The sequence below is a fragment of the Odocoileus virginianus genome, chromosome 31 (assembly GCF_023699985.2).
Source record: "Odocoileus virginianus isolate 20LAN1187 ecotype Illinois chromosome 31, Ovbor_1.2, whole genome shotgun sequence".
NCBI classification, from domain to species: domain Eukaryota; kingdom Metazoa; phylum Chordata; class Mammalia; order Artiodactyla; family Cervidae; genus Odocoileus; species Odocoileus virginianus.
Window position 1 is genome coordinate 17,777,312 of NC_069704.1, and position 22,802 is coordinate 17,800,113.

A 22,802-nucleotide genomic window follows, 5' to 3' on the forward strand; every position below is an offset into this window, starting at 1 on the left:
CCAGACTGCTCTGTCCATGGGATTTTCCAGCCAAGAATACTGGAGTGGGTTGCTATTTCCTTCTCCATCTTACAGTGTAACAAGACTTAAATAGAATAATAATACCAGCAGCTCACCTTCAAAAAGGAGGAAGATCTCTTCTTCAGTGAAGAAAAAAAGACATGGTTATTATAGAAAATGCAATGAGAACGTTTCCCTTTGTGTAAATTCAATGTTGTGACTTTTCTGTGCCTGTAGCATCATTTGGTTATGTGTGCACACGTGCTGCCATCCCCTGTTCTGTGTTACAGTTGTTAGAATTGATGCAAAACACGAGACCCAACCCCTCCCCACCCCTCAGTGAGCCTAGGTGCCTTGGGGCATAGCCATCCTTTCAGGGGCTTAACCCAGTCTCTTAAACAGGAAGAGTCAGCTTTATTCAGGATTAAGGCTCAATTTTCTGTTATGTGTAAGGATCATAGACTTTAAAAATTAGTCATTTAATTTAGAGTATATGAACGAAAATATTCTACATCTCTTTCAAAAAAGTGATACAGGAGAAAGTGTCCTCTGGTCATTTCTGTCAGTGTTAAGCATAATGCCTTAGTCTATCATTTCTACTTAGCTTTCTTGTCATCTTTTTCTCTCCCCAACATTTATAAGAAGAGCTACACGTTAGCATGTTGAAAATGAAAGGCATGTTACATTTTTTTAACATTAAATGACTACAATATGTATGGTCTCACTATTGTTAAGTACTATTTGAAGCATTTATTTAGTTTTCTTAAATTCTTGATAAAGAGATTTAATTTTGTGTTTTGCTTTCAGGTTGCAAATATTTATAATAAGCCTAATGGCAAATTCTGTTTTGCAACAAACGTGACAGACTAAAAAGACTAAAGCATGAGCATAATATAATAATTATGCGCTTCATGGTCTGGACCTTAACCCAGGTTTCCTTAATAGGCTCCCACTGGCAGCGTGATCCAGAGTCCAGATCAATAGCTTAACCAGCTTGCAAAGAAGAAAGAAAGCCCAAACTCCCCCATAAGAGGTATTCCTGAGCATCCCAAAGCATCCATAATTCAAAGGAAATTCCCTTCCTCCCTAATTCAAAAGAAGAGATGATGAAGACCAATACCCTGGCAGAAAACTGGTAAGTAATAGGATATAGAAAAGCAATTCACAGAATATAGTTGTCCAAAAAGTATTATGAAACAAGCCTCACTTCTCATTTAATAAGGAAAAAGAACTATTAATTATATATTATGTTTTGTCTGTCAAGCTGTGGACTTCTAGTGAAACTCTAAATTAGTAAAAACTGTCCAAAAAGCAGCTTGGTGTTAAGTGGCAAAAATTAAAAAAAAAAAAGTACTTTGACCCAACATTTCCAGTTCTAGAATTCCACCCTTAGGAAGTCACCAGAGATGTAGAGATGTGAAAAATGATTCAGGTACAAAAGTGAACATTATACCATTCTTAAAATATAGAAAATTGGAAGCAGTGTTCATGCCCGCATGTAAGTTAATAGTTGCATAATTTACGGAATAGCCTTATGGTGTAATATTATACAGCTATTAAAATATCATTTTCAGAGAACATTGAATATTATAGGAAATTCTCATGGCATAACTTAAATGAATATAAATACATCATAAATATATAATATTATATATGTATGCATGAAAGAAATGTAGTAAGTATTTATGATAGTTATTTCTAGGTCTTGCTTTTATGAATATTCATTTTTATTTTCTCCTTTATACTTTTCTTAATTGTCAGTGTTTTACTATAAACATGCAATCTACTTTTAACAGAAAAACACTAAATTTTAATATCTAATAATTTCAAGGGGGAAAAAAATCTGTGAAACACTATTAATGCATTGCACTTTCAGAATATATTACATTTTGATAAAGGTTTTGTTTTCAATTCTAAACTTATGCTTTAAATTTAGCTTTGTGGAATAAAATTCTCAGTTTTAGGAAGTGACATTTTAGTATTTATTATTCTATTGGGAAATTTTACCAGATTAATCCTCAGCTCAAACTAGTAGAGATTGATGGGCACATATGTTGAGCAATGCAGAGTTTTCACAGGAACAGAAACATTTGTAGAAATTGATAGAGCAATTCTTTTCAGACAATATATACTTTACTTTTCTACGAACTCACACTAAAACAAAAATGCAGTTTTGTTAGTTTGATCTTTTCATTTCTCTATTTGTTTTGGGAAAAAATGTCTTTGGAATTTTCATGTCTATAAAATAGTGCTTTGGAAGAAGCAAACATAAAATTCATAAATAAAAAAGTTCCTTGATCATATACATGGTCCTGAGGAATGTGTTTAATTATGTCATATCTTAGATTTTACATTTTAGAAATTAGCATAATATTCACATTATTACTATGGATTCAAATTTTGTGTCTCATAGAGGATTGACATCCTCATTATGTCCAGGAGGCTTTGTAATCGTCCTGCTCTCTTTTATCCATAATAGTGCCACAAAGACTTTCTGAACTACCTATCTAGTTACGTGCTTCTTTTCTTAGAAATCTTCAAACTCTCCCCTTGCTTTCAGGATAGTTATAAAGATGTTCAGTTCAGTTGTGCAGTCGTGTCTGACTCTTTGTGACCCCAGGAAGTGCAGCAAACCAGGCTTCCCTATCTGCCACCAACTCATGGAGCTTACTCAAACTCATGTCCATTGAGTCAGTGATGCAATCCAATCATGTCATCCTCTGTTGCCCCCTTCTCCCGCCTTCAGTCTTTCCCAGTATCAGGATCTTTCCTAGTGGGTCAGTTCTTCATATCAGGTGGCCAAAGATTTGGAGTTTCAGCTTCAACATCAGTTCTTCCAATGAATATTTAGGACCGATCTCTTTAGGATGGACTGGTTGGATTTCCTTGCAGTCCAAGGGACTCTCAAGGGTCTTCTCTAACACCACAGTTCAAAAGCATCAATTCTTCAGCACTCAGCTTTCTTTATAGTCCAACTCTCACATCCAAACATGACCACTGGAAAAACCACAGCTTTGACTAGATGGACCTTTGTTGACATTGACAAAGTAATGTCTCTGCTTATTAATATGCTGACCAGATAGTCAATACTGAAATCAGATTGACTGTATTCTTTATAGCCGAAGGTGGAGAAACACTATACAGTCAACAAAAACGAGACCAGGAGCTGACTCTGGATCACATCATGAACTCCTTATTGCTAAATTCAGACTTAAATTGACGAAAGTAGGGAAAATCACTAGACCATTCAGGTATGACCTAAATCAAATCCCTTACCAAGTACACAGTGGAAGTTAGAAATACATTCGAGGGACTAGATCTGACAGACAGAGAGCCTGAAGAAGTATGGACAGAGGTTTGTGACACTGTACAGGAGGCAGGGATCAAGACCATCCCCGAGAAAAAGGTGAAATGGTTGTCTGAGGAGGCCTTACAAATAGCTGAGAAAAGAAGAGAAACAAAAGGCAAAGGAGAAAAGGAAGGATATACCCATTTGAATGCAGAGTCCCAAAGAATAGCAAGGAGAGATAAGAGAGCCTTCTTCGGAAAACAAGAGAATGAGAAAGACTAGAGAACTCTTTAAGAAAATTAGATATACCAAGGCAACATTTCATGCAAAGAAGGGCACAATAATGAACCTAACAGAAGCAGAAGATATTAAGAAGGGGTGGCAAGAATACACAGAAGAACTGTATTCCAGCTTGTGCTTCTTCCAACCCAGCTTTTCTCATGATGTACTCTGCATATAATAAATAAGCAGGGTCCTGTGGCCACTGCTGAGTTTTCCAAATTTGCTGGCACTTTGAGTGCAGCACTTTTACAGCATCATCTTCCAGGATTTGAAATAGCACAAGCTGGAATCATGATTGCTGGGAGAAATATCAATAAACTCAGATATGCAGATGACACCACCCTTTTGGAAGAAAGTGAAGAGGAACTAAAAAGCCTCTTGATGAAAGTGAAAGAGGAGAGTGAAAAAGTTGCTTTAAAGCTCAACATTCAGAAAACTAAGATCATGGCATCTGGGCCCATCACTTCATGGCAAACAGATGGGGAAACAGTGGAAACAGTGTCAGACTTTATCTTTTTGGGCTCCAAAATCACTGCAGATGGTGATTGTAGGCATGAAATTAAAAGACGCTTACTCCTTGGAAGGAAAGTTATGGTCAACCTAGATAGCATATTAAAAAGCAGAGACATTACTTTGCCAACAAAGGTCCATCTAGTCAAGGCTATGGTTTTTCCAGTAGTCATGTATGAATGTGAGAGTTGGACTGTGAAGAAAGCTGAGCGCTGAGGAATTGATGCTTTTGAACTGTGGTGTTGGAGAAGACTCTTGAGAATCCCTTGGACTGCAAGGAGATCCAAACAGTCCATCCTAAAGGAGATCAGTCCTGGGTGTGTTCTGGAAGGACTGATGCTGAAGCTGAAAGTCCAATACTTTGGCCACCTGATGCGAAGAGTTGACTTCATTGGAAAAGACCCTGATGCTGGGAGGGATTGGGGGCAGGAGGAGAAGGGGATGACAGAGGATGATATGGTTGGATGGCATCACTGACTCGATGGACATGAGTTTGAGTAAACTTCGGGAATTGGTGATGGACAGGGAGGTCTGGTGTGCCGCGAATCATGGGGTCGCAGAGTCGGACACGACTGAGTGACTGATCTGAACTGAACTGATAGTAAGAGCTTTACAACCTTGAGACATTACTTTGATTTACTGTAATAATTAATTAAAAAGTACATAACTCCCTTGCTAACACTGGGGTGGGGGGGATGGCATTCTCCAACCCCTTCTGATGTCTGTGTCAGAAGCTTGCTTAGTCCCTTTTCTTTTTTTTTTTAATTTAATTTATCTATTTATTTTACTTTACAACATTGTATTGGTTTTGCCTTACATTGACTTGAATCCGCCATGAGTGTACATGTGTTCCCCATCCTGAACCCCCCAAACTCTGCTACACAAAAGCTCTTGAGTGATAAAGACTGGTCCCTGGTCCCGAAGCTAAATCTTCTTCAGAGATCAGGAATCCAACATTGTTCACTGTCAGCTATCAAACAGATGTTGGCAGTTTGATCTCTGGTTCTTCTGCCTTTTCTAAATACAGCTTGAACATCTGGAAGTTCACGGTTCATGAACTGTTGAAGCCTGATTTAGAGAAGTTTGAGCATTACTTTGCTAGCTTGTGAGATGAGTGCAATTGTGTGGTAGTTTGAGCATTCTTTGGCATTGCTTTTCTTAGGGATTAGAATGAAAACTGACCTTTTCCAGTCCTGTGGCCACTGCTGAGTTTTCCAGATTTGCTGGTATGTTGAGTGCAGCACTTTTGCAGCATCATCTTTTTAGGATTTGAAATAGCTCAACTGGAATTCCATCACCTCCACAAGCTTTGTTCGTAGTGATGCTTTTTAAGGCCTACTAGACTTCACATTCCAGGATGTCTAGGTGATGATCACACCATAGTGATTATCTGGGTCATGTAGATCTTTGTATAGTTCTTTGTATTCTTGCCAGCTCTTCTTAATGTCTTCTGCTTCTGTTAGGTCCATACCATTTCTGTCCCTTATTGTGCCCATATTTGATGAAATGTTCCCTTGGTGTCTCTAATTTTATTGAAGAGATCTCTAGTCCCTCCCATTCTATTGTTTTCCTGTATTTCTTTTCATTGCTTTGAAGGATTTACAACCTATGTCCTCTGCCCAAACTTCTGTCCGTCCTTCTCACTTCTCTGCCTCTTCCACTCTTGAAACTGTATTCCAGCTATGGAGATTTTCCAAATGAGCTGGGTTCTTTCTAGATTCTGTGTTAGTTCACTGTTCCTTCTGCATCAAATTCATATCCCTGTCTTCTGTGGCTAGCACGAAAAGCTTCATCCTGTAAGATTCATCACAGATATAACTATCTTAGTGAAATGTTGCCTACTTGCTCCAAGATAGTTTTCCATCTTTGTTCCCACAGTGCCCTCCTCACAGCTTCCACTGTAGCATTTATTGTACTGCTATGTACATGTATAGTTGTTCATGTATGGTTGTGATCTCCACCGGACTGTAGACTTTGTGATGATGGGAATGGTGTGTTTCCCATTGCTGTTCAAGTCTGGTGCTGGAACCAAAGGATGAGGCAGGCTATAGTAGGAACCCAGTGTTGGGTGGGTGGTTTACCTTGGTGAGTATGACTCTCCTTTAGTTCTAAGCATATGGAATTCCTATGCCCAGCTCACCTTTCTCACTGGGGAAGGGGGAAGGAGTAAATTGAGGCTGGGGACTGGGCAGAGGGTGAAGTTCCTAGTAGCAGTATATCCTTTCCAATTATATTCAGTACCTTTCATAAATACATTCCTTTCTCTTTACTACTTCTTGAGATCCCAGGGCTCTGATAAATGAAAAGCAGCTCTCCTGACTATAAAACATTTGAGGAAACTGCTGGGCTGATAATAACTAATGTTATTAAGCATTCACTATGTGCCAGGCATTCTTCTAAGTGCTTTACATATATTAATGCACTTAATCCTCAACTCCATGAGAGAGGAATCATTAGTTTGGATGAGGAAATGCAGACACAGTTAATAAAACTTGTTTAAATATATATTGTGAGTAAGTGGCAGAGCTTGGTGTCAAACCCAGGCAATATGATCCGGGTTCCTACAGCTTTCTGCCAGCCATGATCAAGGGCACATTGTCCTCGGAACTACTGCTATCTTCTCTAGTTGTTAGCCCCTGAATACTCGGTTCTTGAGGTTCAAGATAGCACTACCAGAACATAGCTGTTTTCTAAAGTAGTCCTCTTCAGAGTCCAGGAAACAGCTTACCAAGTTCATGTAACCTTTTTACCCTCTGCTCCTCTTACTCATTACTCTTCCTACCCTTGTTACTCTGCTTTTCTTTCCTTTGCTCCCATTTATACACTGTAGCTGCTGATCTTAAACAAATCTGATCATGCTACTTACCAGCAAAATGGTCCTTCAATATCACCCATTGCTTTGGTCATGATGTCCAAACAGCTGAGCATAAAATGCAAACCTTGCATGAAGTGGGCCGTGTGTCAGAGCCAGTTTCAGAACTGGGCTTGGTAGAAGCCAGAAACAAAGTAGGACATTAGAACATAATAACACCCTGAGGGAAGTTTCAGGATGTGAGGCTTGCATACATATATGCCCTAACTGCCCCAGAATTTCTCGAAATCCACTGGGTTCTCTCACACATTTAATATGCTGTTCCCTACCTGACCTATGCCTCTCTTCCAGACAAATTTTTATCTATAGTACTGAGCAAGGTCAGACCACAAAAGGCTGGTCCAAATGGAAGGACCTAAGAGAGTAGCTGCTTAGTCTTGGTTTAATTTGTTTCACAGGATTGGGCAGAGGAAGAAGTTAAATAGAGATGTAGTTGCAGCAAAGGCCTCAGCTGGTGCTATGCTGTCATTTTCCTGTGGCTGCTGCAACAAACTACTACAAAATGGGTGGCTTAAAATAATACACTTATTTTCTCTCACTTTCTAGAAGCCAGAGGCCTTAAATCAGTATCACTGAGCCAAAATCAGAGTGTCTGCAGGAACACCCTCCTTCCTGACACTCCAGGGGAAAATCCACCCCTTGCCTCTTCCTGTCTTATAACCACATCACTCCAGTTTCTGCTTCTGTCTTCACATTACCTTCTCCTCACATGATTCTATTTAGGGCCCACCCTGATAATACAAAGTCATTGCTAATCATTAAACCCTAAGTTACTCACATCTATGAAGATCTGGTTCTCATATAAAATAATATTTACCGGCTCTAGGGATTAGGACTTGATATCTCTGGGGGGCTATTTTTCAGCCTACCACATGGGAGCTCTGGAAGTCAGATTACTCGCCAGCCTTACCCTCCATCAGGGGTAATGCAGTTAAGTTTTTCATGCTTGAATTGATAAATCAGTCTGCCTCTGATAATGGAGGCATTGGGACCCATTTGGAGGAAGGTGATCTTCAGGGAAAAACTCAACTTTGAGCTTTCAGCAGGTAAGACAGCTGGCAGCCAGGGTTGAAAGCTTTGGTCTTAAAGGGGTGATCAGATTGGTGCATCACCATACCTCCTCAACCTACAACCTTTTTATGGCCTGTAACTATGCCACAGTTGATGATTTCTGGGGTTTATTTCTTACTGTGTCATGAAGCCGTCTATAACCCTGGCTGTTGCCTACCACAGGGCATGATTTAAATATCACTTTGTAAACCTTCCTATATCTTGCCTTTCTCCACCTTCTCTGCAGAGTAAGTCTTTCTCTTTCCTATTGTTGCCATGTTACTTTATTCACACCTCTTCTGGCACGTTTTTATACTCATTGTGCAATGATTAACATTCATAGGTGCGTCAGCCCTTACTAGACTATTAGCTCTTTAAGGACAGGGTACCTGACTTGTTCCTATTTGTACTTATCTCAGTATCTGGCAGGCAGTAGATGTTCACACATGTCTAATGAATGAACTAACAAAAGTAGCTTAAAGCAGCCACTCTCTGTCTCTTCATCAATTGGAGCAGACGGAACAGCCAACTGTGTGAACGAAAGCCATCAAGCATGTCCAACAAAAGTGACTGAGTGTGTGTCGGGAGGCAGTAAAGTAAACAATATCTCAAGGGTCACAGCTGTTTCACTCTGCCTTTCAGCCAAGAAATGCCATGATTTACTGTCTGCTCTTGCCAAGGATGAAGAAATAAAGTCATAAACAAAAAGTGAAAGAGTGAGGAATTACTCAGTTTGGATGGACAGGTCAATCTGCTTGCCCACCTGTGGCCAAGTGAGCATGATCAAAAAATAATATACTTTCTCCTTCTATCCCATTTCACAGTCTATATTCTTTAATAAAAAGGAAGGGATATATGATGAGAAATAGAGCGTCAATCCTGGTATCACTAACAAAGTCAGTTTTATACACAGATGACAGTGGGTATCCCCAACATTGTAGGGATTGTATCAAAATTTCTCCCTCAGACATACCCCCTCTTGCTTCAGGTTGCTAAATTCTAAGAGCATGCCTATGCATATCCATTTCACAGGGACATTAGAGGAATTTAACAGATTAGGAATTAATTAATGTAGAAATGCTTACCACAGAGCACATGGTGTGCGCCTAATAAACGTTTTTCTTTTCTTTATTTTCCTGTAACAGTTTTAGTCCAACAATGAGTAATTTATTAATATGGAAGATGTGGAGAAATAAAGTCAATATGGCAGTTAGTATGAGTTCTATTTTGGAAATTTTACATTGTTTTAAATTAATATAGGTAATAGTAAAAGTTCAAACAGTATGAAGCAGTTTTAAACAAAAAACTTTTTTTATATCCTCCTCTCACCAAACCTTTGGTTGGCACAATTATTCTAAACAATATACTGAAATCTGTTTTTCTCAATATATAAATTTAAATAATAACTATAAACTTTACCTATAAAATGTAAGAAATTTATACTACTTCTTCCCTACTAATTTTATTTGTATTGTTACTTTGTTCTATTGGTTTCATCTGTAGTTCTAAGTAATATATACAGATATAGAGATTTACATATAAATTTCTACTTTTGTCATGATGTATATTGCTCCTTAACACCTACCATTTAAATAATGAAATTATAAATTTGCTGAACCTCCTACCTAGTGGTTTACAGGTAAAGTCACTGGGGGGGGGAAGGGAATCTGATTTGTTGTGGTACAGTACTAAGTCGTGTTTGACTGTTTGCGACCCCATGAACTGCAGCATGCTAGGCTTCCCTGTCCTTCACTATCTCCTGGAATCTTCTCAAAATCATAGACTTCCCTGGTGGCTCAGATGGTAAAAGTATCTGCCTACAATGCGGGAGACCCAGGTTCGATCCCTGGGTTGGGAAGATCCCCCTGGAGAAGGAAATGGCAACCTACTCCAGTACTCTTACCTTTAAAATCCCAAAGATGGACGGAGGAGCCTGGTAGACTAACATCCATGGGGTTGCAAAGAGTCAGACACAACTGAGCGACTTCACTTTCACATGTCCACTGAGTCAGTGATGCCACCCAACCATCTCATCCTCTGTCGCCCTCTTTTTCTCTAGCCCTCAAACTTTTCAGAATCAGAATCTTTTCCAATGAGTCAGTTCTTTGTATCAGGTGGCCAAAGTATTGGAGCTTCAGCATCAATCCTTTCAATGAATATTCAGGGTTGATTTCTTTTAGAATTGACTGGTTTGATCTTGTAGCATTTACTTATTGCTGTGACTGATTTCAAGCTACTAACCTGACTTTACATTTCCTTTTGTAATTGTATAATCATTTTTAACGCTTCTTCTATGGCTTGACTTAACAAATCAATAAGCTGCACTTACAAAATTATGATAATGCAAATGTTATTCAATATAGAATCAAATATTGTGATATCCCATAGAGAAGGAAAAATAGATAATCAAATAAGCTAGAATTTTCAATTTCCAATTGTATTTTAGAAATAATTAAACCTATCACTCTGAAGGAGAACATGACTCTTCCAAAATTCTAAAAGAAAATACAAGGAAGCAGGAACAACAGATAACAGAAAATGAGTGTTAATTTTACATAGTTTTGCATGCTGTTTTGCAAAACAATTGGAAGAACAAACAGAAGTCTTAGCATTGTTAAGAGTTACCGCCAAAAAGAGGACAGAGAAAGTTATTTCATAACCACATTTAATGACCCCACAAAGGAAGCAACCAGAAATTTGAGTGGTGTGAAACAAAGGGGAGAGAGGTTTTTGGTTTTTTACAAACATGTAAAGCCATGCCTTCCCACCTGAAAAGTTATTGGCCCCTGCAGACCTGTTGCTTCTCCAAGCATGTGTAAATACTAAGATGCAAAATTGCCTCTCTTTTAACTCATTTCTCCTGCTGGTCTTCATCACTTGTTGGAACAGTAGAAGCTTCTGTGATGATTAAAAAATTTTATTTCTTCTCTGCTCAATTTCATTCAGTCATTCATTCAGAAGTAGTCATTAGTTACATGTGCTGTTGAACTCTTGAAATGTGACCAGTACAACTAGAAAAGGAATACTTAGCTCTATTAATTTTAATTCCATTTAAAGCTAAAAGCCACATGAGGCTGATGACTATGAACTGGCAGTAGAGTTCTTAAAGAAGCCATCAGTTCGGTTCAGTTCAGCCACTGGGTTGTGTCCGACTCTTTGTGACCCCAGGGACTGCAGCACATGAGACTTCCCTGTCCATCACTAACTCCCAGAGTTTACTCAGACTCATGTCCATTGAGTTGGTGATGCCATCCAACCATCTCAGCCCCTGTTGTCCCCTTCTCCTCCAGTCTTCAATAATTTCCAGCATCAGTGTCTTTTCAAATGTCAGTTTTTCACATCAGGTGGCCAAAGTATTGGAGTTTTAGCTTAAGTATCAGTCAGCCCTTCCAATGAATATTCAGGACTGATTTCCTTTAGGATGGGCTGGTTGGATCTCCTAGCTGTCCAAGGGACTCTCTAGAGTCTTCTCCAATACCACAGTTCAAAAGAATCAATTCTTCAGCTCTCAGCTTTATTTATAGTCCAACTATCACATCCATACATGACTACTGGAAAAACCATAGCCTTGAGTAGACGGACCTTTGTTGGCAAAGTAATGTCTCTGCTTTTTGATATGCTGTCTCGGTTGGTCATAACTTTTCTTCCAAGGAGCAAGCGTATTTTAATTTCATGGCTGCAGTCACCATCTGCAGTGATTTTGGAGCTCAAAAAAATACAGCTTGTTACTGTTGGCACTGTTTCCCTGTCTATTTTCCATGAAGTGATGGGACCGGATGCCATGATCTTAGTTTTCTGAATGTTGAATTTTAAGCCAACTATTTCACTCTCCTCTTTCACTTTTATCAAGAGACTCTTCAGTTTTTCTTCACTTTCTGCCATAAGGGTGGTGTCACCTGCATATCTGAGGTTATTGATATTTCTCCTGGCAATCTTAATTCCAGCTTGTGCTTCATCCAGTCCAGCATTTCTCATGATGTACTCTGCATATAAGTTACATAAGCAGGGAGACAATATACAGCCTTGATGTACTCCTTTCCAGATTTGGAATCAGTCTGTTGTTTCATGTGTAGTGCTAACTGTTATTTCTTGACCGGCATACAGATTTCTCAGGAGGCAGGTCAGGTGGTCTGGTATTCCCATCTCTTGAAGAATTTTCCACAGTTTGTTGTGATCCACACAGTCAAAGGCTTTGGTGTAGTCAATAAAGAAAAAGTAGATGTTTATCTGGAACCCTCTTGCTTTTTCAATGATCCAGTGGATATTGGCAATTTGACCTCTGTTTCTTCTGCCTTTTCTAAATCCAGCCTGAACACCTGGAAATTCACGGATCATGTACTCTTGAAGTCTGACTTGGAGAATTTTGAGCATTACTTTGCTAGCATGTGAGATGAGTGCAATTGTGTGGTAGTTTGAGCATTCTTTGCATTGCCTTTCTTTGGAATTGGAGTGAAAACAACTTTTCCAGTCCTGTGGCCACTGCTGTGTTTTCCAAATTTGATGGCATATTGAGTACAGCACTTTTACAGCATCATCTTTTAGGATTTGAAATAGCTCAGCTGGAATTCCATTACTTCTACTAGCTTTGTTCATAGTGATGCTTCCTAAGGCCCACTTGACTTCACACTCCAGGATGTCTGGCCCTAGGTGAGTGATCACACCATCATGATTATCTGGATCATGAAGATCTTTTCTGTATAGTTCTTCTGTGTATTCTTTCCCCCTCTTCTTAATATCTTCTGCTTCTGTTAGGTCCATATTGTTTCTGTCCTTTATTGTGCCCATCTTTCCATGAAAATTTCCCTTGGTATCTCTAATTTTCTTGAAGACATTTCTAATCTTTCCCATTCTCTTGCTTTCCTTTATTTCTTTGCATTGATCACTGAGGAAGGCTTTCTTGTCTCTCCTTGCTATTCTTTGGAACTCTGCATTCAAATGGGTATATCTTTCTTTTTCTCCTTTGCCTTTCAGTTCTCCTTTTCACAGCTATTTGTAAGGCCTCCTCAGACAACCATTTGCCTTTTTGCATTTCTTTTTCTTGGGGATGGTCTTGATCCCTGCCTCCTGTACAGTGTCACAAACTTCTGTCCATAGTTCTTCAGGCACTCTGTCTATCAGATGTAATCCCTTGAATGTATTTCTCATTTCCATTGTATAATCATAGGGATTCGATTTAGGTCATACCTGAAAGATCTAGTGGTTTTCCCTACTTTCTTCAATTTAATTTTGAATTTGGCAATAAGGAGTTCACAATCTGAGCCACAGTCATGTCCGGTCTTATTTTTGCTGACTGTATAGAGCTTCTCCATCTTTGGCTGCAAAAAATGTAATTGGTCTGATTTCAGTATTGACTATCTGGTAATGTCCATGTGTAGAGTCTTCTCTTGTGTTGTTGGAAGAAGGTGTTTGCTATGACCAGTGTGTTTTCTTGGCAAAACCCTATTAGCTTTTACCCTGCTTTATTCTGCACTCCAAGGCCAAATTTACCTGTTATTAGGTTTTTTTTTTTTTTTTAATTTTTTAAAAAATTATTTATTTTAATTTGAGGCTAATTACTTTACAATATTGTAGTGGTTTTTGCCATATATCGACATGAACACGGTATTTCTTGACTTCCTACTTTTGATTTCCAGTTCCCTATAATGAAAAGGATACTTTGTACACACCAGGACACAGAGACCCCACAGAGACTGAGACAGAACTGTGTTGGGGTATCTCCTGAGGAGGTACAGATCAGCAGTGGACTGCTGCAGGGACTGGGGTTCTGGGGGCAGTAGACATGGGTATAGCATAAGTCTTCTTAGAAGAGATTGCCATTAACCCCAACATAGAGCTGCCAGAACTTACACAGGACTGGGAAACAGACTCCTGGAGGGCACAAACAGAAGCTCGTGTGCACCAGAACCCAGGAGAAGGAGCAGTGACCCCATAAGAAACTGACCCAGACTTGCCCATGAGTGTCCAGGAGTCTCTGGCAGAGGCATGGGTCGACAGTGGCCTGCTTCAGGGTTGGGGGTACTGAGGATAGCAGTGGGGCATTTTGCATGGGAGCTTTTGAAGGAGGTTGCCATTATCTTTATCCCCTCCACCATAGTTTGGCCTCAGGTTTAATAAAGGGAAGGGAACACAGCCCTGCCCTTCAACAGAAAATTGGATTAAAGATTTACTGAGCATGGCCCCACCCTTCAGAACAAGACCCAGTTTCCCCCTCAGTCAGTCTCTCCCATCAGGAAGTTTCCATAAGCCGCTTATCCTTCTCCATCAGAGGGTGGTGGTGGTGGTGGTCTAGTCACTAAGTCATGTCTGACTCTTGCGACCCCATGGACTGGAGCCTGTCAGGCCACTCTGTCCATGGGATTCTCCAGGCAAGAATACCAGAGTGGGTTGCCATTTCCTTCTCCAGGGAATCTTCCCGACCCAGGAATCGAAACTGGGTCTCCTGCATTGCAGGCAGATGATTTACCGACTGAGCTATGAGGGAAGCCAGAATTAAAACCATAATCACAGAAAACTCACCAATCTGATCACATGGACCACAGCCTTGTCTAACTCAATGAAACTATGAGCCATGTAGGGCCACCCAAGGTGGGCGGGTGAGTCATGGTAGTGAGTTCTGACAAAAGGTGGTCCACCGGAGAAGGGCATAGCAAACCACTTCAGTATTCTTGCCTTGAGAGCCCCATGAAGAGTGTGAAAAGGCAAAAAGATAGGACACTGAAAGAGGAATTCCCCAGGTCGGTACGTGCACAATATGCTACTGGAGATCAGTGGAGAACTAACTCCAGAAAGAATGAAGGGATGGAGCCAAAGCAGAAACAATACCCAGTTGTGGATGTGACTGGTGATGGAAGTAAGCCTGATGCTGTAAAGAGCAATATTGCATAGGAACCTGGAATGTTAGGTCCATGAATCAAGGCAAATTGGAAGTGGTCAAACAGGAGATGGCAAGAGTGAATGTTGACATTTTAGGAATCAGAGAACTAAAATGGACTGGAATGGGTGAATTTAATTCAGTGATCATTATATCTACTACTGTGGGCAAGAATCCCTTAGAAGAAATGGAGTAGCCATGATAGTCAACAAAAGAGTCCAAAATGAAGTACTTGGATGCAATCTCAAAAATGACAGAATGATCTCTGTTTCCAAGCAAACCATACAATCACAGTAATCCAAGTCTATGCTCCGACAAGTAATGCTGAAGAAGGTGAAGTTGAATGGTTCTATGAAGACCTACAAGACCTTCTAGAACTAACACCCAAAGCAGCCATAGACTACGACAAGGACTTTTCCGTTTCTCCACTAGGGGCTCTCTAGTTTGGGCTAGGAATGAAGCAATCTGCTCAGCTGCTGTACGGAAAGTCCTTCTTGCCCTGGGAGTCTGGGTCACACAGTCAGGTGAAAGTAAGAGAGCCAACAATTGGATGACATTAAATAGTGCCACTGGAGACTGAATTCGCTAAGCATGAAAATCAAATAGTGTCTGTTTCATTTCTCTTTATTGTTCAAAATTGTGACACATTTTATTTGGACTGTGATGTTCTTGCATATATTTCTCTAGATATTTCAGGAGATTCTAAATGTTTTGCTTTACCTGGTGTGCATAAGAACTATATGCCTTCAAAAGCTTCCAACTGCTTTTTTTATGTTACATGTTTAATGGAATCCATTATTCATGGAGACAGTATTCTCAGGACATTGTGAATACCCCCACTAATGTAGGCCTCTTGCTTTCTTTACCTGCTGAAAAGCTAACTAGCATCTTGAGTTTTCTTGTCATATTCCTGAATTAGTTCCTTTATATATTCATTAAATATTTGTTGAACACCTCCTAGTGCCAGATATAGTCATAAACACTGGGAAATCAGCAGGGAACAAAACCAAGTCTGTGAACTCATGAAATTTATATTGCAGTGTGGGGAGACAGCAGGTAAACACACAAAAATAACATGTCAGGCAGTGAGAATAAACAAGAGTAAGGGGTAGAGGATGCCATGAATGGAGAAAAGCATGTAGCTCTTTTACACAGATTGGTCATAGACACATTTACAATAAGACCACAGTCAGAACAAAGGACTAAAGAACAAAGAAGAAAGTCATGTGAGTATTAGGCAAAGAATGTATTAAACAGCAGGGATTGAAGATGCAAATGTTCCCAGGTGAGGCCGCTCTTTGTCCATGGACAGAGTTTGCCAGCCTGTCCTAATCTGTGGCAATGGGAGAACATAGGAGGAACACCTCACAGAAGGTTCAGCTCTGGGTCAGGAACACCTTTATTAGAGAGTCTAGTTTCTGCCTTTGTTTGCTAAAAACAGAAGATCATGACTTCAGCCTGATTCCCGTGTGTGTGTGTGTGTGTGTGTGTGTGTGTGTGTGTGTGTGTGTGTAAGAGATGGAGGAGTAAGACAGTTCACCTGGCTATTGGGACAACAGTTCCCTAATTGTTTGGACATCTGCATCATGGCTCACTTGAGTTCTATGTCTACAACTTCCACTTCAGCTGCAGGTTTTCTTTATTTGTGTTGTGGAATACTTTCCCTCTTGTGTTCTGATTTATCAAACAATCCACGTTGCTTAACAAATTATAAAAAAATATCCACTTCTGTCATCAATATCTACCATCACTAATACCAGACTGGGGCTGTATATAGTTTATTCTTTACTTACTAACATTTTAATAGAATTTTGGAAAGAAAGTAAATCCATGTGCTCCCTTAAGCTTGAAGTCAAAATCTTTCTGAGTTGACATGGCTAGAGCATGAGTGAGAGCAGATTATGTGGGACAGTCCTGAGTGGGTGACCACCGTGAGGAAAATCCTGGAGACTCAGCCCTTATGGCTGTCTTCTTAGGGTATAAAGGTTACAATGACTGGACTATTACAGCTATAGGGTATGCTAAAGGATCAGTGTTGTTAGATTGTGAGTCAGGTCACAGACAGACCTGGGCGGGGTCTATAGGAAGGTGCGACATGATTAAGGTTGGGGAGGGAAACATCAGCATTAGTAATTCAATGACATCAGTATCAGCATGAAATGGATATGTCCCTTGAAATAGACATCGAGACAGTATGTTCTGAAGAGTCTTGGATATATGGTTTTAAGATTATATTTTAGTCTTTTACTCTTCTTTCCTAAAAAGGGGAAATCTTGAGGCAGGCTAGTCCAGTGGTTAAGATAAAGACTCCAGAACCAGATTTGGAGGTTTGAAATCTGTTAAATGCAACAGCTCGTTAAATAGGCAGTGGCCTGGAAGACTGGGAGCCAGAAGTGGTACTCAGGGTTTTCAGCTCCATGAAATGAATGTGTCCTGATCATCACTAGATGGCAGTCTCACTGCTGGTCCCTGAGGCTAGAGATGCAGGAAATGTATTTTTCCTGTGTGGAGGGAGCTTGCAGCAAAATAGGGAGGCGTAAAGAAATGATTACTCTTATCTAACTTTTCCAGGTTAAATTAAAAAATAGGGATATAATATTAAGAAATTTATCTTATAAGCTCACCATTAGAATATGAACTATCTTATGTATATACTGGGTTTCCTTGATGGTTCAGACGGTAAATAATCTGCCTGCAGTGCAGGAGACCCTGGTTTGGTCCCTGGGTTGGGAAGATCCCCTACAGAAGGGAATGGCAGTCCACTCCAGTATTCCTGCCTGGAAAATTCCATGGACAGAGGAGCCTGGTGGTTTACACTCCATGGGGTCACAAAGAGTGAAACATGACTGAGCAACTAATACTATGTGACTATTAAACTGTTTTTATTTATTTATTTATTTTTTGTCCGTTTATTTTTATTAGTTGGAGGCTAATTACTTTACATCATTGCAGTGGTTTTTGTCATACATTGAAATGAATTAGCCATGGATTTACATGTATTCCCCATCCCGGCCCCCCCTCCCACCTCCCTCTCCACCCGATCCCTCTGGGTCTTCCCAGTGCACCAGGCCCAGGCACTTGTCTCATGCACCCAATCTGGGCTGGTGATCTGTTTCACCCTAGATAATATACATGTTTCGATGCTGATCTCTTGAAACATCCCACCCTCGCCTTCTCCCAGAGTCCACAAGTCTGTTCTATACATCTGATGTCAGAAGCTATGCAGCTCAGCAAGATTCTAGCACATAGTAGGAAACTAAATAGAACCAGATTGAAATGCTAACAAATTTGATGATAATGTGTGGTGAAAATATCCTCAACACTCAAAGAGAGGAAGGAATTGAGAGAATTTCTAGTCTTTCCTACTGACTTTATAAATAAAGAAACTGTGACCTGGAGACTCATCCGGGAAATACCTCGAATTTAAGGCTACATGTAAACTTGCAGTCAGAAGTTCTTTTTCACTATAGTTGCAGTATAAAAATCTCAGAGAAGGCTTACAAGGCACACACAAGGCACAGAAATCAATTGTATTATGTCACAGCATCTGCCCTGATAGCCAATTACACTTCTTTTGCCTTCTTTCATTTTAACCAGTTATCCATTCATTCAAAAATATAAAGAGAAGTATCAATTCCAGCCCCTGTGGTAAATGCTGGAGATATAAAGTCCTTGCCTTCATGGAAGTTCATGATCTAGTAGGGAACACAGCTAAAAATAATATATTATTGTTATATATAACAATTATATTACTAGAATTATGTGTAATATGTACAAATATGTATAATTATATACATATAAAGGGTTTCCCAAGTAGCTCAGCTGGTAAAAAATCCGCCTGCAATGAAGGAGACCCCAGTTTGATTCCTGGGTCAGGCAGTTCCCCTGGAGAGGGGATAGGCTGGGTAGCCGTATTCCTGGACTTCCCTGGTGGTTCAGATGGTAAAGAATCTGCCTGCAATGTGGGAGACCGAGGTTCAGTCCCTGGGTTGGGAGGATCTCCTGGAGGAGGGCATGGCAGCTCACTCTAGTATTCTTGCTTGGAAAATCCCCATGGACAAAGTAGCCTGATGGGCTACAGCCCATGGGGTTGCAAAGAGCTGGACATGACTGAGCAACTAAACACAGCACATATACATGTAAAACCATTATAGAGGGAAGACGACTGCCGAAGAACTAGGAAAAAGAGGAATGATTACTCCGTGTGTGAATGAACAGCAGAAGCGTGGGAAGGCACAGAAGTGCAGAACAGAGGGTGATTGACTGCAGTCAGAGAAAGTGATCAAGAGGGGGTTCTCTTGGTCATGTGCTAAAAAATCAAGAGGATCCTTCGAGTGGAATCTGGCAGGCAAATAATTCAGGTGAATGTGCCTCGCTCCAGATGTTAGAGTACGCATGTCTTAACAGGAAGAGGTTCCCGGGTCGGATTCTACTGCATCCTGGACTACGTTTGCTGAGACCCTTGCTCTTGAGTTTTGTTCTTAGCTGTGTGTGTGTTAGTCGCTCAGTTGTGTCCCGACTCTTTGTGACCCCATGGTCTATCTGTGGAATTCTCTAGCCACAAATACCAGAGTGGGTTTCCATTCCCTCCTCCAGGGGATCTTCCAGACCCAGGGATCGAACCCAGGTCTCCTGAAATGCAGGCAGATTCTGTCTGAGCTACTAGGGAAGTCCCATTCTCAGCTATACTTGTGCTTTTCTACTGGCGGCAGAACCATCCTCTGACCCAGAGTGGTAGTGATGGAGTGGGGGATGGATTTACTTACTTGTATCATTGCTATCATTTTTATTTGTGTACATTTTTTTCTGTTCACTAGGAGTGGATTTTGGTGGATACAAAGCCAATATACTCTGCTAAGAATGTGCTGTGAAAAAGTGACTGTATTATCTTGCTATTAAAAAAGGGAGAATAGCCTTTGAGAATAGCTTACAAATACATTGTCCAACTCAAACATCTCCTTTTTTAGGAGAAAAATTTGGATGGGAGGCATGATCTCAGTTACAACCTCACTTGAAACTATAAAATTTCTTGTGGTGAATTTAGACCTACTCAAAACTGGAGAGTGATTTCTGAAGACAGAGAGAGAAGGGAGCATTCATTTTAAAATGAGTATTGATTTTTTAAAAAATTAGAACAGAACAAACATATTGCAGACAATACAGAAAATTATAAAGAGCAAAGTAAATATACCTAGTAACCCCATCTCCCAAAGTTAATAACATATGTAATATTGTGGGATATTCCCTTAATCTTTCTCCTAATCATATGACATTATGTTTGGAAGATAAAATTAAATGTTATATTATTTATGTTTTGTTAAAAGTAGTTATGTTAAACTACTTAACATATTGTGGTATTTTAGTAGAATCCAGTTCTAATATTCACAGGCTTTCTTATGCTTTCTATTTCACATGGGTACTTTATCTGTCCTGCTTTGGACTTGCTGAGAAATAACCAGAAGATACTTTCTCTTTTTTTCCAATGTACTTTTGTCAGTATTTTCCAACTACCTTTCTTTCCTTTTTCTCTCCTCTCTGAATCTGTGATGATCACATTACTCTTCATCTTTCAGGCTTCTGTCTTTAGCTTCCATATGACCAGCTGAATTGAAATTCTCTCCTAGTAGAAGGTTTTTTTCACGAAACAATGTTAAGAATAAAATAAACAATTGATATTTGAACTTGATCTAGTTGGTCTCTCCTCAGAATATTAGAATAATTACTGAGAAAAAGGACATAAAGAACTTTTAGTCCTCTATTCCACAGAGCTATAAAGCACCAATTATTTAACTCTGGGAAAAACTTTTAGTTCAAAGGACAGGTGAATATTCAGATGCACCTCAGTGGGATACCATCTTATGAAGAAATCAAGGTAGAAAAGGAAAAATATCAAGGACTTGGAGATTCTGATGTAAACAAAATAGAATTCCAGGAAAGCTGCAAATGCTTCAAATAAGTTCTTATAAAATGACTGAGTAAACCTGTATTTATACTGTTGTAATTAGGGTAGCCTGAAGTGCAGCACTCTTCAGAGAACTTAGCTTTAACAAAGTCATAATAGCAGGCTTGTTGTTAACTAAAAACTGTCATATTCATTATTTCTGTCTGAACTATGCCTCTAGAGCTGTTCTTATTAACAAATGGTGTGCTCAACAACAAATGGAAGATGAATGAATACTGGGTTGGTCTTCAAAATGTTGGACCGTAAGATTTAACCTGTGGGGAGCAAAATGATATTGACTGGTGAGGTTTACTTATAGGTCTTAGCAACATAAAGGCATGGGAACAAAAGTCAGGGGCAGTTCTAAATGATGAACTCACATTGGGTGACAAGGATGCTGGGAGCAGGAGTAGAGTCACCTTCTGGGGAAAAATAAGACTGTAGGCTCCACAATGTTGAGGACCACAAGTGGTCACACTGCGTGCTTCTAGCGGAGCACGATGCCAGGCACAGAGTAGCAGCTCAGAAATAAGACTTGTGATGTGGATGAATAATGAATTCTGGCCCAGAAGGTGGGCAGACATGCACATAAGACTGTATGAATGTGTTGGTATTTGTTCAGAAATATCAATCATAAGGCAGCAAGGAACAATCTTATCTATCTAATGAGTGATTGTCATTTCACCTGTTTTTATAGGTTTAGCTATACATACAACAGATTTCACCCTGTGGTATCTCAAATGGGCCACATATCTTCTCACAGAAGCTTAAAGAATTGATTCTGGTTACTTGGGGAGTATTGATAGATTTCACCCAAAAGCAGAAATGGTATAAGATCTATTTCTTAATACAGTTTCACCTTGTAAACAGTCAAGATTTAAGAAGGAAATGGTGCAAGAAGTATTTGTATTTGATTTGTTTTTCTCTTTTTTATTTCTTTTACTTCTGTTGCATTGAGCAGTAGGCTCAAGGGATAACACAAATTCATATCACTTTCACTTTATTAATTGGTCTTAACAAAAGTCTGGTTGGTTGGTATTGCATCTTATTTGTTTAGTTAGGAAAACTAGAATTGACTGAGTTAAGTCCATATTTTTCAAACTTGATTTGCCTGAGGATCAGAAAATATTGTTAAAATGCAGATTCTGGTTCAGCATGCTGTTGTTGGTGTCAGTTGGTCCATCACTGATCTGCTTCTCCTTATGCACAAGGCTGGAAGCATGGACTACTTTTGCTTTCTCCATATGGCATGCTTTGTCATAAATCTATGCCTTTCTACTATCAATCTTTTCAGAGCTCCTAGACACCAAATGGGCATTTGCCAGACTCCTATGTTTCCTCTCAGACATCACTCTATTGAGGAAAGTTTCCATAACTTCAAGCTGGGTACCGACCTCTTACATGTACTAGCATAACACCCATATGCATATCTTAGCATTGGTAACACTGTATTACTTATTTATCAGAGTGCTTTTTATCAGAGGACAGTACTATTTATCAGAGGACAGTGAATGTTTTAACGTCCGAATTATCAGCACCATGGACATCTCCTAGGAAAGCCTGGAAACTCCGTCAGCATTTGTTGATGAGCATTATTAGGGAGGACTTCCCCGGTGGCTCAGTGGTAAAGAATCCACCTGTCAATGCTATTAGGGAAGAGCCACTTTCTTCATGAGTTAGTCAAGGGTCTCCTTTCAATGCCCCTGCCATTTAATAGGAACCATGATCATAAATCCTTAGATTATGGATTTAGTTTCTATGAGCAGTGCATAACCAGACACATCCCGTTAAGAACATTCTATAGTTAAGGGCCTTCCTCCTAACAAGTACCACTTCATCATTTACCAAGAGGACTAATTATCCAAGAGGACTAATTATCATGCTGACATGGAGATTAGACTGGGTCACCTGTCCTCTTTGCTTTCACCCAGTGCATACTGTTGGCAAAGGGAATGAATGGCCCTTATACCAGCTGCTTTCGTTCCTT

General features: G+C 39.8%; 1 long non-coding RNA gene across 2 annotated transcripts in view; it reads left to right on the top strand.

The window, feature by feature from the left end:
• Positions 1 to 16,988: 16,988 nt before the first annotated feature.
• The window catches only part of LOC139032414 (uncharacterized), a 167,107-nt gene continuing 161,293 nt past the window's right edge, over positions 16,989 to 22,802 (top strand). For both annotated transcript variants that reach the window (XR_011484955.1, XR_011484954.1), the window contains exon 1: positions 16,989 to 17,066. This is a non-coding gene — a long non-coding RNA (uncharacterized lncRNA). The remainder of the gene's footprint in view (positions 17,067 to 22,802) is intronic.